Genomic DNA, 17,475 nt, shown 5'->3' on the forward strand with positions numbered 1-17,475 from the left:
CTACTCAACAAACAGCAGTGACTCCTATTTACTTATAATCTCCTCACTTTGGCACCTGAGACTTTATACAATATGCCCCAACATCTTCTAAGATGTTACTCTCCTCTCCACTTTCTTCAATCTAGCCATACTGGCCTGTTTCCTATTACTCATACACAACGCTCCATCTCTCATCTCTACTCCTTTGCAATGGCTTACTCCTATGCCTGGAATGCCTTCTCTCTTCACTTCTGTCTCTTGTATCCCTAGTTTCCTTCAAGATTCAGCTCGAGTACTTCTTTCTAAATAAAGCTTTGCCTGATCACCACAGGTCTTCGTACCTTCCTCCCCAAGGCTAACTTTTACTATCTTATGTCGGGTTTGTATATACCTACGTATGCACATGTTGTCTTCCCATGAGCAGGAGCGCTCCCTGAAGTCAGGAGCTGTTTTGCTTTTGTCTTTGCAATCACAGTGCCTATTATAGTGTGTGGCATATGGAAGAGAAATAGAGGCTCATTGCTATAGGGGAGCTCCCTGGAAGGAATGTTCTTTCCCAGCGCAGATTAGCAGCTTCTCATCTTAGAGACTTGCTCAGAGTCACATAGCAAATACTTAATGGGTTGAACCTGGAAGAATTTGCACTCGACTTGTACTCACTTCTAGATTAATGACTTGGGGTAGAGGAAGGTCAGAGTCTTTCTCGTACTTAGAAGAGCTACATTTAAACACTTGTGTAAGTTTGTCTCTCTGTGTCTCTATGTCTGCATCTCTCTCTCTCTCTTCTTTTTCTTCTTCTTCTCTCTTCTTCTGTCTCTCTCTATGTCTCTCTCTCTCTCTCTAACACACACAGACACACACACACAGAGTTTCTGTGTCTCCATCTCCTGTCTCTCCCTGTCTCTCTCTTTCTTTTCTCTTTCTCTCCACTTCTCACTATCTGTGTGTATGATGTACATTATATATTCCCACATGGTTCTAGGGAGACACCGGAATTCATGAAGTTTTTTAAAGGGGGTATCTGGGTGTGGGGGGTGTTGCATGACCTATCCATTAGGAAAATCACTTTGGTAGCTCTGCAGAGGAAGGATTGGAGTGGGGAAGGGCTGAGGCCAGGAGCCCTACTAGGAGGCTGCTACATGACTCCAAGCAACAGCACATGAGCATGATAGGCTCTGCTCCAGATCACAATATCCAAAGCCCTCAAGAGCGTCTGTGAACAATGAACAATGGTGAGCTTTCTTGGAACTTGATTTCTGTTGGCATCTTACTCTTTCCTTACAGACTTGCCTCTGAACCCTGCCTGTAGGTAGCTGATGGTATAGCAGATAGCACATCGGGCCTGGAATCAGGAACGCCTGAGTTTAAATTTGGCCTCGGATACTTACTAGTGGTGGGACTCTGAGCAAGTCACTTGAATTCTTCTTTGCCTTAGTTTCCTCAACTGGAGATAACAGAACCTACCTTACAGGGTTGTTGTGGGGATCAAATGAGATAATATTTGGAAAAAGTGCTTAGTGCAATACCAGGCACATGATAGGCACTGTATAAATGTTTATTCCCTTGCCCTTCCTTCCCTTTCTTCTTCCCTCAACTCCACCACCTCCCAGGCACCCTGTCTCCTTTCTTGAGCAAGATCCTATGCTCTTCTTTCTTATTACATAGATTGGCAATCCCCATCAGCCTCAGGCCAAGCATAGCAGGCCCTACCCAACATCAGGGATTGATCGCCATGACTCATTCAAGGTACAAAGGCACCTGCAATAGATAATGCTCCCTTTTGGAAGCTCGGAGTCTTGAACATACTTCCGACACTGCTAAAGTCAGCCACATTGGGCTAACTGAAGATGAAGGAATGTATGTGTGGCATGAGATTATACATGCCGGAGTTGGAAGAGGCCGGGAAAGTCACAGAGCTATAGAATTTCAGACATGGGATGGAGCTCAGCATCCAGCTTTTCTAGCCCATGTGTAAAAAAGAATCCCCTCCATGCTTTTGATGATCTAGGATTCTAAGATAAGGAAGCAAAGTGTTCTAAACATGGGAGGCAGATTGTACGAAGGTTTTGAGGTAGGAGATGGTATATATGTGGATCTCCTGCATAGGAGATCCTATGCAGGAAACCACAAGTAATCCAGTTTGGTCAGAGCAGAGACTACATGAGGGGAAGTAATGGAAAATAAATGTGGAAAGAAAAATGGCATCAGATTGTGAAAGTCTCTTGCACATCAAAAGAACTGATGAGTGGTGGCAGATGAGCACAGATTGGGGGAAGGTAATGGCACCTAGGCGGCACCATGATGGATAGAGTCCAGAAAATTTATCTTCCTGAGCGGAAATCCAAAATCAAGACACTAATTGTGTGGCCTCAGACAAGTCACTTAACCCTATTTGCCTCGGTTTCCTCATCTGCAAAATGATCTGGGGAAGGTAATGGCAAACCACTCCATTACCTTTGTCAAGAAAACCCCAAATTGGGTCATGAAGAGTCAGACGTGACTGAAAAATTACCAAACACAATGACACTCAGAACATGAAATCATGAATGCGATGGTTGTCAGCAGATCCTTTTACCTTTTCTCCTAGAAGTTCCCAGCATTGTTGCCCATCACAGCTTTGTTCAGTTAGAGAAGAAAAACAGAGCTACTAGTTTGAGTATGCTCTAAAGATAGCCCATGACTAGAGGCAAAGTAGGCAAGGAGAAGGCATGGCATCCCTATAACATTGCCTTCTAGTCTGAGCCTAGGGCCACTGCTACCTTCCCTCAGGAGCCCGTGGATGCAGAACTACATGTCCTTATTGATAACTCAAAGCTAGCCAACTTGAAGTTGGGGGTGGGGGGAGAGAGGAGGTAAATTAGCCCAGGTTCTCAAATAGATTAAAAAAAGCTACAGCTGCTTAGGGTTTGAATTGAACTTCACATTTAATTTATAATAATTTTAGAACATTTTTCAGGAACCATAGCAAGTCATCCAGTTCTATAAAAACCGTGGTCACTGGGTTTTCCTGAGGAAACGGTGTGAAAGGAACAGTGTTCTCACAACCCTTGCAGTTGGAGGGGGAAAAAATGTCTCATGCTATTTATCTGAAAGGTCAAGCAGGATAAAGGAGCACGTTCTTCAACAAGGGGAAAGTATTTCCCAAGTCCCAAGGAGACAAAAAGAATCCTCCCTTGATCTCTGAACGGGGACATAAAGCTATGTGTTGATATATATGCTGTTGCATCATTACTTTGGGTATTTCAGCTCTTGTGAATGTCAGATTTACTCCAGTTGCAGTTCAGAAGGCACGCACCACTAAGCTTTCACATAGATCACTTTCATAGCACAAAATATGCCTTGACTAGGATGAGGTTGAGGTTACCCTTGGGAAGAAAAGTGAGTGATTTAGACTGAGGATTTCAGCAGATTTCTAACCTTTGATGGCCCTGGAATATTTCTGGCTAACATCCTGGCCTTCCTAAGAGGAGTTATTGAATCTAGCTTCAGGAAATAGAAGACAATGAGAAAAGACAAACAGATAAATAGGGCCAACAATGCAAACAACCAAAGGTGTGGCTACTCTGCGTGACCCACCATGGAAACCAACGTATCAAGTGAAGGAAAGCTGTAGCCTAGAAATTCATCTTTGTGTCTCCATCACCTAGCACGTTGTATAGTAGGCAGCTAGGTGATATTGTGGATGGAGCCAGAGAGCTCAGTGGATAGACTTGGAGTGAGTAAGACCTCAGTTCTAATTCTGCCTCAGATTTTTGTAGGTATGGGACTCTGGGCAAGTCACTTAATTTCTCCCAGTCTCAGTTTCTCATCTGTACAATGGGGATAATAGTAATACATCTTGCAGGGTGGTCATGAGAGTCAAAAGAAATAACAGATGTGAATTGCTTTGTAAACCTTAAAGCATTATAGAAAGGCTAGCTGAGAGTAGCCATGGTAATAGAAGTGCTTCTTCTTGGTAGGTAGTAGGTACTTAAGAAGTGCTGGTTGATTTATTGATTGATGGGCACATGGCACCAACTACTATCAGCAATGTAGGTGAATTTTACAAAATGCTTTATAATACTGTGTCATTTTACTCCTGACAACAGCCCTGTGGAGCAGCCACTATGGATGTTATAAGACTCGTTTTACAGGTGAGGAAACTGATGCTGAGAGAGATCAAGTGACATGTTCATGGAGGTAGGGACTATATCTATGATCTCCTTGATATAGGGAGCTCCCTGAGAAGGAAATCCCCTCCACCCATTCCAGTAGACACTTCTCTACAATTTATCTAGTCTCAGAGAATTGCCTAGAATCCTAAGAGATAGATTGACTTGCCCAGAGTCACACAGCCATCATGTATTGGAAGTGAGCTCTCTCTCTGATATGCCATGACTGCCTCTCCATTCACACCATATTGCTAGTGAGGTGTGAAGGCATAATTCAAATCCAGATCTTTTCTGGTTGCAGGACCTGTGTTCTTTTCATTATTCCATGTCGGCTCCTTCAGATCCTCTCTTAGGTCCCTTCCAATCTCTTTCTTTATGACTGAGACTTCCCCCACTGTATAAATGGTGTGGATGCAACAGATTATTGTTCTCTTTTGTTTCGTAGAAGAAAGCAGGAAGAAGGAAATGAGCATTTGTTAAGGGCCTACTGTATCCCAGTCACTGTACTAAGAGCTTTACAAATGTGTCATTTGATAATCCATAGGGGTGATGGGGTAAAGTCTTAAAGAAATCCAAAATATCACTGTTGTTGTTCAGTTGTTTCTTCAGTCATGTCTGACTCTCCTTGGGGTTTTCTTGGCAAAGAAACTGGAGTGGTTTACCATTTCCTTCTCCAGCTCATTTTACAAATGAGGAAAGTGAAGCAAACAAGGTTCAGTGACTTGCCTAGGGAAACACAGTTAGTAAGTGTCTAAGGCCAGATCTGAACTCTGGTCTTCCTCACTCTAGTTCCAGGGCTCTGTCCACTGTGCCACCTAGCTGAACATAATTTAGCCTCTCCTAGAGGATATCAAAGGCTTCATTGTGAATGTTATTATTGTTATTGTGTTGCCATAAATTCAGGCCCTCAGGCCCTCAAATTCTGTTGAGGTAAGTAAAGCTATATGCCCCTACGTGAAGTCACCCAGGCAGTTGTGTCTTTAGATTTCTTCTGTCTGCTTGTTACATACTTTGTTTCACACTCCTGGTCAGTTCTTTCTTGCTGATAACAGCTTGCCTACATATAGCAAGTTCTTTCTGATCCTCCATGGATTTGAAAGGAGAATTTGGTTGCAATTATGTGTAAAATAAGAGAAAATAATCTCTGAATGATGCCTGTGGGGCTCCCTTATGAATGAAGTAGAAATGCTTTAAAGAATGATTTTTGGCAACATGGGTTTTGGTTACTCTGAGGTTTTGTTGTTTGTTTGTTTGTTTGTTTGTTCTTTCTTTTTTGCATATGCTTATTTTTTATTGTTGGTTGATAAAATAAGTGACAAGAAAGCTGAGTTACAGATAAACAGAGAAGAGTTATTATAACCATTGGGTTAGGGAGCCATTGTTTTCCCCTGACAATAGTTGGTTGGCCAATAAACAGTATGTTGAAGTTGGAAGCATGCTAGATTTGAAGCCAGAGGACCTGTGTTCAAATCCTGACTCTGCCACTTACCACCTTCATAACTTTGAGTAAGCCACTTTCCATTCCTAGTCTTCAGGTTCTTTTCTTGAGAAATAAGGGGGTTAGATTCAAGACCTCTTTGATCCTTTCTAACTTAAAATCAAATATGCTCTGAACTCCCTGGTTACCAATTAAACACTGCTCAGAGATTGGAGGTGGAGGGTCACAGGGGAAGCAGGACGGGAAAGGTGGGAGGCAGGCAAGGGTCCATTTGAGCTGCAGCTGGGAGAAGGACCCTGCAGTCAGAACTGTAAAGACAAACCTTGGAAGCCAAACCTGCTTTGGTCCAAGGCATCTCCTGGCTTTCTTAGTTCTGTATCTATCTTCACTAATGTCAACTCACCAGTAGAATCTATTTGTCAACTCACCAAAGTCAATTCACTAATGAAATCTATTTGAGTCATCATTTCAGTCAAGTCATGAAATAGCATTTAATGGGATATGAGAGATGGAGAAAAGGAATACTGGAAATCAATAAAGCCGAATGGAGCAGTGGATTTTTAAAGCCTAGAAGAGAGAGTCAGATATTCTTTACCACATCTGTGTAAGTAGCTATCCCTTTTCCTCAAAGGCTAAACTAACACAGCAAAGCTAAGGAGAGTCAAGAAATCTCTGGGTTCATTTGAGACAAGTCTACACTTGTATCCTTTTAGCATATTTTATTGAAGCTTGCTTTGTATATCTATAAGGGTTTAACATTTGGAGAGTGATTTGAATATATCATCCTGCAATAGGAATACTGTATCTGAGAGGTACTACTATATCCGTTTTACAGGTAATGAAACTGAGGCTAAGGTTAAGTGACTTGTCAAATGGTCAAATAGCTAGTACCTATTTGGGGGTGGGAATGTAACCCATGTCTCTTTTGGACCAGAAGACAAGAACTTTTTTTCCACTGCGTCATCAATGACTCACTAATGGTGGCAGCCAGAGCTGTAACTACGGTGGTATGATCAGGACTTTGCTCCAGAACATTAGAACTTAGAAGGTGCTGACTGCACTTAGTAGGTAGAAATAACTAAATTAATCAAGTAGTTAACCAGAATAATTAGTTAAGTTGTAATTAGCCTGCTAAGTCCCTCCCCCCAGCAGCCATATCCCAGGTAAACTGGTCTCTGGCTTGAGCCCACCTTGTTCCTTTTCTTCAGGAATCTCCACCAACGGGGTTATTGCCCCAAGGTCTCTGTAACTCCCTCTCCCCACCCCCACCACCAATTCCTTTACATTCTCTCCTACCCTGGGGTTTCTTGTTTTGGGGTCTCCTTTATGCAGGAGCTCCTCATTTGTACATCCTGCCTATGTCTCACCCTTTCCAATTTGATTGAATAAACATTTACCTAGCACCTATTTTATGCAAATATGCAAGGCACCATGCTTTGGTTGGGAGGATAACAAGAGAGCAGCTAGGTGGCCCAGTGGACAAAGCATTAGGCCTGGAGTCAATAAGACCTGAGTTCAAATCTGGTCTCAGACACTTACTAGCTATATGACCCTGGGTAAGTCACCTAACCCTGTTCACCTCAGTTTCCTCATATGTAAAATGCTCTAGAGAAGGAAATGGCAAACCATTGCAGTATCTTTCTCAAGAGAACCCCAGCTGGGGTCACAAAGAGTCAGACAGGACTGAATAACAACAATACCAAGAGGGAAGATTCAATCTACTTTAGGAGGTGGTAGGTTTCCCATAAACTGTTGGTCTTCAAGTCAAATCAATACACATTTATTAATTATCTGCTGTGTCAGGCACTATGCTAAACACCTGGGAATATTAAGAATGAGCATTCATATAGCACTGAGTATTATCTCATTTTTTTCCTCACAACAGCCCTGGGAAGCAAGTGCTATCATAATTATCCTCATTTTTCAAATGAGTAAACTGAGCCAATTAGAGGTTAAGTGATTTACTCAGGCTCACATAGTTAATAAGTGTTTTGGGACTGGATTTGAACTCATATCTTCCTAACTCTAGCTCCAGTGCACTCTCTACTGAACTGCCTCATTACATACAATTATACAAAGAAAGGCAAAAAAAAAAAACAAAAACAAAAACAAAAAAACAAAATGAAAAAAATGGTCCCTATGCTCAAGGAGGTCACCAAAAGCTGGATGGCATCTTGTTTGGTATGTCATAGAGGAGATTAACCTGGGGGTGTGAGTTAGACTGAATACTGAAGTTCTGGGGTGCCATTCTTACATGATTTGGTGTCTTCATAGTTTTCTGGGAAAAAGAAAATGTTTTGTTTGAGGGAAACAGTGTTCAGGGAATACTAGAATGTCCTGTTCTGCTGTTTCTTTCTCTTAGTGATTTGTGTCATTTAAAACTCATGAATAGTTGAAGGAGAATCTGACATCTTAAGGAAACTGTTGGGAAAGTGTGCTATTTAAAGAGATAATCAATTGAGCATAAGAACCCTTTATCCTGCATGGGGATAAAACAATTTTTTACAGTTCCAAGGTATGTTTCAGCAATTAATTTAATCAACAGTTTCAAGGAGAAACTGGCTTCTCTTATCTTAAGCAGAAAGATGGAGAACCCTAAGCATCTGGATGAAAATGACAATTATCCTGCATGCCCCAAACCCCCATCCTCGCAACCCATATTCAGGATAGAGTTGGTGGAGTGAAGCCAACAGTCAGGGGCCAAGATGCAACCCTTTGCTTCCTCTGCCAGCCAAGTTTGTAAAAAACCAAAAAAGATCACATTGTCTTTCATCTTTCTTTTTTATTATAGTACTAAAAAGATTACTGTGAAGACTGACCTTTGGGTATTTCACTTGATGTGAAGTCCTAATTGTTAATCATTACAACAGCCATCTCTTTTTACATTTTTTTAAACCACCTTCTAAGAGATGGGTGACAGATGACAGGTGACAGGAACCTCTCACCACCCAAGCCATCAATATACCGATAGCAACTTCCCTGTGGTAGAACTCCTTCCCTGTCAAAAAAAAATAGAAAGCAAGATTGCAGAATTGTTAAAAGCATAGATTTAGAGCTGGAAGGGACCTCCGAGACCATTATGGGTCAGTCTTCTTCATTTTACAGATGATGAAACTGAGGCCTAGAGAAGTATCTGACCACACAGGGCATAAGTGTTACACCTGGGATTTTAATCTGGTTTACAGGATCATAGATCTAGAACTAAAAGGAATTGCTATCTGGTCTAGGTCTCCTTAATAGCCTGAAATAAATACTTACGAAGTCTCATTGAATGAATGAGTGAATAAATGAATGAATGAAATAGGCAGCTAGGTGGTGCAATGAATAGACTCTAGCTAGACTTGAATTCAGGAAGACCTGAGTTCAAATCTGTCCTCAGACACTTACTAGCTGTGTGACCCTGGGTAAGTCACTTAACCTCTATATGTCTCAGTTTCCCAGCATCTACCTTGTGGGGTTGTTATGAGGATCAAATGAGATAATAATTGTAAAGTATTTAGCATAGTAGGTACTATATATTTAACATAGCAGGTGCTATATAAATGTTAGTTATTATTATTATTATTCATACTATCATAGTTGTAGAGTTAGATGGTATCTTAGGGATCACTTCAACTCCTCAGACCTCAGTTTCCTCATTATTGATAAAAAGAGAAGGGATCTTATCCAAGGTCATGCACAATTAGATTTAATGGAAGGATTTGAATTCGGATTTTAAATCTAGTGTTTTTTTTCCACTGTAAGCCAGTGTAATGGGTTACAGTATTTCTTACTGGAGTCATCCCAAGACCTATAACTGAAAAATCACAGAAAGTTTGAGCTAACCGTCCTCGACTTCCCACAGCAAAACTCAGGCCCATTATTTTCTGCCTTCTGGTTGTGAATTCAAACCATAACTCAGTCTTCACCCATCAATATTTTTTCTACTGGCATTTTCCCCATTATTAGGCAAAGAAAGAAAACTGATGTACTCCTCAGCATAAAAATCATCAAAACTCTTGCTAGCAACAGATACTAATGTGCCCCAACAAGGAAGAGATTTATCTACATGATGTTTAGGATTAAAAAATTCAAAAAGACTCATATTTTAAAAATAGGCAAAACAATTTTCTCATTTCCTCTATCACCAGGAAATTCTGAATTGAGATTTTATACAGCATCATCTTTTCTTCTTAGAGTGAGTTTCATGAAAAGGTCAAAAGAACTACAAGTCTTTTCAGTTATTGGTAACCTTATGTATCCAGAGAGCAGTAAAGAAAGGCTCTCTCAATCTAGTCTCTTTGGTCATTTTTCTTAATGACCAATTTGTGGTAAATTCCTATCAGGGCTGTGGGCTGAGAAAAAAAAATAACATAATCTGCTAAGGAAAACATTTTACATTTACTCCATCTTGGAGATGATATTTTCTCATATTAAAATGAACATGGACTAACAGCCATGGCAGAGAAGAACAACCAGCAAATTCAAATTCATTAATTCGGATTATGTTTATCCTTTGTATCAACAGTAATCATATATGACATTGAATTTAAGTATTCTTCCCTAATTGCAATTCTTAGAGAAGACTAGTGAATGATCCCATGGTTGAATTTCCACAAGCATTCTTGAAATTCATATGATTTGTATTTATAGCAAAGATAAAAGGTCCAAATATTGATACCTTCAGCAGAGCCATTAGATCTTAAGTTAATGCATAATTATGCTTCTTATGGAACTAGACATAGACCAGTTAAATCCTTACTAAGTAATGGAGGAGGAGTGGGGGTGGTCCCCAAAAGAATCAGGAAGACCCTTATATATCCAATTTTAATTCAATTAAGGGAAGGGTCCAGTGTAGGCCTAAAACAAAATGTTCCAGTATAAAAACACAGGGAGCAAGAACATTGGAGGAAGGATAAATCACCAGGGCCTCAGATGGAATGATCTTTGGGGCACAGAACAAGGAAGAAGATGGTAAATGGGTGCAGAGGTATCAAAATCCACCCTTGGTAGTAAAGCTAAAAAGTGTCCAGTGGTGCCCTCTAGTGGTAAGTAGAGAGAGCCAATCCTACCTTGATTCTAAAGCCATTTCTTTGGAAGCTAGTCTCCAAATCTTCCTGGTACTTGTCCTGCCCGTATTTGACTTTACATTTCAATTCCCTGGTTGTCTGATCTCTCCTTTCCATTTTATGATTCCTTTTTCTCTGTTTTCTCTTGATTTTCCCCTCATCTCCCTACCCAATTTCCCCAGCTTTCTGCTTTGCAACATTTAAATAAATGTGGAGTTCTCTATGCCATGCCTTGAGTTCCTTTGCTGCAGTAATCTAATGATCTGATAAATATTCATGTAGATAGCAAGATACCAATCTTACTTTACTCATGTTCATTTTTTGAAAGGGAGAAAGCAGAAAAGAAATGACATTTTTCTGTTCCACTAAGAGTTAGAAGGGAAGGGGGGAGCCCTGGATGGCACACTCCCAACTCTCTCAAGCTGACGGCCTGTCTGGTCTGACAAGAATGGCTTCCTGATTGCATTTGACCCCATGCTAGGAGCCGTGTTCACTTAGAATGGGGAAGGCGTTGTTCAAGATCAGGAAATTGCTCCCTAAGTGGATTGAATGTGCAGTGGGATGTGAGCTAGAGTTGAAATTGTTCCTTAAGAGAGATGGATGAGGCGCCCCCAGTCCCATGAGTTGCTTGCTTGTCCAGCTAAATAGATTTCTTCTTTTTCGATTACTCCCTGACAATGGAACTGTCCACGTGGCTCTGGAATTTTCCCCATGCTGTTTGCTCTCCTGCAAGGATGTTAAATCTTTACAAAGCCTGGCTTCCCACCAGCCTGACTCTATAATGGACAGGTCTGAAAGGACCCCTTTTGAGATGCCAGATGTTTCCAAATGGCACTGTTAAAGAAAGAAACATCCTTTGCATTTATCAGGAAGTGAGTTAGCCCTGGGACCCACAAGCTCCCTGACTGGCAGTGGAAAAGGTTGAGCTGGGCCTCTGTTTGAAGTTGTGTGAAGGTCATGCCCAGTTGAAGGAATAGGGTTGGAGATCCAACCATATTGAAAATTAGCATTGCTAATTTCATCTTCTGTGGACTTGGGGGAGAATCACAGATGGTTTTAATCTACTTAACCTTCCACGTACCAGACTCACTTTGGAAATAGTGTACATCTATTTTTAATATTGTCATAATGGACAAATGTTATTTTTAAGACAACAGCAATGAGGCTAATATTATCCTCCAAACAAGTTTCATAAAATAATAGCATCTTGCTTTAGGGTCTGTCAGTTCCAGTTGTATGCCTGAGAGAGTTGTGATCGAAATGTCTGATCAATATGAAAGTAAGAAGATGTTAGGTGGTTAGCTGGTGAGAGTGTTGACCTAATAAAAAATAGAGGCTAATGTATACAAGCAAATACCAGCCAACTAAGGGCTGCGCTGTTACTCCATTCCCTAAGCAGCTGCCAAAGTGATGTTCTTGAAACAAAAATCTTACCATCTCATTCTCTGCCCTACCCATAATTTTTTTTTAATGAGTCCCTATTTCCTCTAGGATAAATCATCAGCCAACCAGCATTTTTAAGCACATACTGTGTACTAGGCATGGTGCTAAGCTCTGGGGATTCAAAGAAAGGCAAAAAAATAGTCTTTCTCTCAAGAAGCTCACAGTCTAATGGGGCAGGCTGAGCAAACTATGAGCAAACAAGATGTAGATAGGATAAATTGGGGGTAGGAGGCACTCAAATTTAGGAAGGCTGGGAGATGCTTGTTCTAGAAGGTAAGATTTTAGCTGAGACTCAAAAGGAGTCGGGAAAACTAGCAGGTGGAGATAAGTAGGGAGAGCATACTGGCACAGGGGATGGCCAGCAAAGACGAACTGAGTCAAAAAATGGAGTGCTTTGTGCAGGGAACAGCATGGAGGCCAGTGCCACTAGATTGCAGAATACATGGAGGAAAATAACATGTAATAAGGCAGGAAAGAAAGGAAGGGGCCAGGTTGTGAAGGACTTGGAAAGACAAACCGAAGATTTTATATTTGATTCTGGAGGTAATAGGGAACCACTGGAGTTATTGAGCAAGGGGATGAGGTCAGATCTGCAATTTAGGAAGATCACTTTGACAGTTGAGTGAAGGATTGACTGGAGTGGTGAGATAAATCAGCAGACAATTGTAATACTCCAGGTGTAAAGTGATAAGGGCCTGCCCCAGGGGATTATGGGATCAGAGGATAGAATGGGTACATACAAAAGGTGTTCCTGAGGTAGAAAAGATAGCTCTTGACAACTCATCGGATTTGGGAGATGAGAGAGAGTGAAGAGTCAATGATAACGTGTGATCCTTGGTGACTGGGAGGATGATGGTACCCTTGAAAGTAATATGGATGTTAGGAAAGGAAGAGGGTTTGGAGAAAAGATAATGAGATCAGCTTCAGACATGTTGAGCTTAAGATGTCTATGTTTTAGCTATCTAACAGGCAATTAGAGTTGTAGAATTGGAGGTTATATGAGAAGTTAAGATTGGACAAATAGATCTGAAAGTTGCCAGCTTAGAAATGATAGCTGAATTCACGAGAGATGATGAGATCATCAAGTGAAACAATATAGAGGGAGAAGAGAAGAGGGCCCAGAATAGAGCCTTAGGGGATGCCCACAGTTAGCAGGCATGACCTTAATGAAGATCTAGCAAATGAAACAGGGGAGTGGTCACATAGGAAAAGAACCAGGAACAGCAGTGGAGGATCAGGGAGGAGAGGGCGATATGCAGTGTTGAAGGTTGTGGAGAGGTCAAACGGAATGAGAACTTAGAAAAGACCTTTGGATTTGGTTTATTAAGAGATCATTGGTAACTTTGGAGAGAGGAGGTTGGATGATGAAATTGAAATTTAGACTGCCAATACTTTTAAAAAAGAGAGAGAAAGGAAAGGAAGTGGAGACACCAAGAGTAAATGGCTTTGTTATGGAGTTTACTCAAAAAAGGGAGAAGAGATGTAGGATGATAATTAGTGGGCATGGACAGATCAAATAAGGGTTTTTTTGAGAAAGGGAAGGCATGAGTCCATTTGTAGATAGTAGGGAAGCATCCAGTAAGAGGAGAGAAGCTGAGATTAGAGACAGAGTAGAAAAGGTATAGGAGACAATCTAGAGAAGCTAGGATGGAATGGGGCAATCTGTGTGTGTCTTGGCTAAGAAGAGGGAAAGCTCTTCATAAGAAATAGAGGTGAAGAAAGAAATAGTGGCAGAAGGCATCTGGGTAATATGGTATGAGGAACAGTACAGAAGACAAGGCTCTCCTTTTAAATGTCCTCAACTGGGACCCAAGATGGCAGCCAGCCATTAATGGCATTTCTGCAAGCTCTGTAAGGAATAACCTTTGGATGAGACCAAAAGGGGACTAGACTTGGGTGCTTACTTGTGGCAGCAAATGGCTCAGGCCTTTCAGGATGTAGAGAACATCCAGATTGCTGGGAGCCTGAGCCCCTGTGACCAGATGTATGAAAGCTTAGCATAACTTCATTCAAACTATTACAAACACAACTATCCACTCCTAAGAGACACTGGCTTCAGTGGACTGACGGTGGAAGAATGCAGAATTGTACTAGCTACAGACACCTTGGAAGAATTTAAGGAAATGAATAAAGGCTTATGGAAAAAGAAAAACTTCAAGATAAGTTTGCTACCAATAGTCCAGATGAGAAGACTAAGGAGTAGTCTGTGTCTTTGTCCTCCCTGTGTACATAAGTGTGAAGTCTTGCATATTGCCAAGAATAAAACTGTCCCTCTTTCCAGCTTTAAATAAATAAATGGCTTCAATTATTTTTTCCTTGAAATATGAAGCAAAGTTCTCAGCTGAAAGGATGGGAGAAGGGAGAATTATGGGAGGTTGTGGAGTGATGAAAAAGTTTGGAAAAGCCACTATAGTTAGTGTGGGATAGTGATTCAATTAGGGATGTGTAAGGGATTGCTTTGCTGCTATAAAAGCCCAGTTGTGATCCTTGGTGCCTGGGAGGATGATGGTACCTTAAAAGTAATATGGATGTTAGGAAAGGAAGAAGGTTTGGAGAAAAGAAACTTGGGGCAGCTAGGTAGTACAGTGAATAAAATGCTGGACCTGAAGTTAGGAAGACTTATCTTTCTGAGTTCAAATTCAGTCTCAGACACTTACAAGCTGTGTGACCCTAGGCAAGTCACTTAACCCTGTTTGCCTCAGTTTCCTCATCTATAAAATAAGCTGGAGGAAGAAGCCAGTATCTTCGCTAAGAAAACCCAAAATGGGATCATGAAGAGTTAGATGCAACTGAAATAACTGAACAACAACACAAACTTGTAGTGGATCCAGTCAGCGTAGTCCACAGTTTTGTATTTTCCAACTTTGTTCAGCAGTGTGTAAACAAAAGCTAATTAGGAGTAAACCGAGGCTGAACTTTGGCAGCACAGAGCTTCAATACAATAAAGCAGCAGAGGACTTGAGAGAAGAAAAACAACATAAAGCTGAACAAATTCACAAGAGTCAAAATGGTGAAGGGAGAAGAGTTGAGGCAATGTAGGCATGGCTTGGGGAAGAGAAGAAGAGTTAGAAGTGACAGTGAGATGAAGAATAGATTGGAGGGTGGCAAGGCAGAGACAGAGGTAGAATTCCAACAGAGTACAGTCAGAGAAGTGAATTTCAGAGTTCATGAACATGAACTTGGAACACTTGGTGAGAAAGCATGGGTAGCAAGATCAAGCATGAGTAGCTACAGTAGAGAACTAACAATAACTAGCATTTATAAAGTGCCTACCATGTGCCAGGCCCTATGCTAAATGTCTGTAAATATTATCTCATTTCATCCTCACAACGGCTCTGGGAAGCTGGTGCTACTCTTATCCAATTTTACAGTTAGGAAACTGAGGCAAACAAAGGTTAAGTGATTTGCCAAAGATCACTCGGATAATAAATGTCTGAGGCTGGATTTGAACTCAGGTCCTCCTGACTCCAGGCCAGTGCTCTATTCACTGTACCACCTAGCTGCTTAAGTTAAAGGAAATGAGTAAGTAATAACAGCTAACATTTATACAGTGCTTACTACATGCCAGGCCCTGTGCGAGGCACTTTAGGATCATTATCTCATTTGATCCTTACAACGATCCTACAAGGTAGGTGCTATTATTACCCCTATTTTACAGATGAGGAAAATGAGGCAAATAGAAGGTAAGTGATTTACCCAATCGACAGCAAGTCAGTGTTTCAGGTCAAATTTGAACTCAGGTCTTCCTTACTCTGGGCCCAACATTCTATCCATTGCTCCATATAGCTGCTCCAAGTAGAGTAATGGAGAGGTCAGGATTTGAAGTAGTATCAATGCGTATTTGGAAAACTATGAACCAGGTATTAAACTCCTTGAAGAAGGAAGAAGAGCATCTCGGAAGACTATAGGCAATGACTACCAGAATCCTGATTGGTTAATAAATAGAGATTGAATGAACTACAAAAGAGGGAGAGCTTAGAAGTGACAATGGGGAACAAGGAGTCATCTGACTCTCTCACAATGATCAGCGAATCAGAGGGCATGAGTGCAAGTATAGCCAGTGCTAGAAAATGGTGGCTAAGTAAAATGTTATCAAGAAGGGGACGCATCTCAGTGAGTTCAAGAAGATGAAAAGAATGAGAAGAAGATGATTTAAGATGACATCTAGTTTCCTGCCTATGGATAAGGTATTCAAGAGAGCCCAGTGAAAGTCTCAGGTAGCTTTAAACTAGGAGGTTGGCAGAGGAGGTCAGTGTCAGTGGGGAAAGAACAATGGGATTTGAACAATGACATATTTGGTATTACCTATAATTATACTTTTAATCACAGAGATACAGATTCAAGCTTCTGGTCTACCCAGAAGCACCAGGAAAAGTAGCAACAGCTTCCCCATGGCCTTCTATAGATATTGGAGGAATCTATGCTAAAAGCAAAGGAGATAGATGCCACCATCCATACTTGAAGAGAGCATGTTTTAGTGGGTGGGATACTGAACTTGGAATCAGGAAGATATGATCAAATCTTGTCTCAGTCACTTACTATCTGCGTGACTTGGGCCAGTTTATTTCCTTTGACCTCATTTTCCTGATTTGTAAAATGAAAGGGTTGAAATTGATGGACTCAGAGGTATCTTCTACCTCCAAATCTGTGATTTTATTCTCTTGTCATGAATCCCCAACTCTGCTACTAATGCCCTGTTTGACCTTGGACAAAGCACTTTCCTCTCTGGGTCTCACATTCCTCATCCATAACATGAGAGTTTGGAACTAGCACGTGTCCAATGGTCTTTATAATTTTAAACTCGAAAAGAGATTCTAAAAACAATCTATGATCTAAGGTCTATGATAATGAAAAATAGGATCATAAAGAGATCAAATTTAGAGCTAGAAGAAGCTTCAGGGAAGAAGATAGATCTTCAAAAGTATAGGAAGAATTCTAGCAACTCAGCCTCTTGTACTACTATCACGTGCACCTCAATGGCCTGTAATGTTAAGGATAAGATCTTGTAGAAACTTAGATTTCAAATATAATATCTCCTCTGGGACCAACTCACACTGGCAATGGCATATTGAATCCTTGGAAGGTGTCTTCTTACTACTTCCTTCAGGACTCTAGGGATAACCCTGAAGAACCAAGGTTTTCAATACTATCACTCATGAACTCACATTAGTTTGCTTTTCGTTGATTTTAAGCCAGTAGTCTTAATTATCTTTTAGCAAAAGTATTTACTATTGACAGCATATAATAACAGTAGTCACAAAACAATCTCCCCCAAACCTGGGGGATACTTTCCCCTTGCTTAAGGCATTAGATATGAGGTCAGTATCTCTAACCTTTATGTAAAGGGAAAGTACTTTTCATTTTCCTCAGTTAGAAGACATGGATTTGAATCTATCTTCTGATGAATACTAGTTGT

General features: G+C 40.9%; 1 pseudogene; it reads left to right on the forward strand.

Moving 5' to 3' along the window:
- Positions 1-13,873: 13,873 nt before the first annotated feature.
- Positions 13,874-14,262, forward strand: LOC114044501 (annotated as a pseudogene).
- Positions 14,263-17,475: the final 3,213 nt, after the last annotated feature.

The sequence above is a fragment of the Vombatus ursinus genome, unplaced genomic scaffold (assembly GCF_900497805.2).
Source record: "Vombatus ursinus unplaced genomic scaffold, bare-nosed wombat genome assembly UNPS02014773.1, whole genome shotgun sequence".
Classification (NCBI taxonomy): domain Eukaryota; kingdom Metazoa; phylum Chordata; class Mammalia; order Diprotodontia; family Vombatidae; genus Vombatus; species Vombatus ursinus.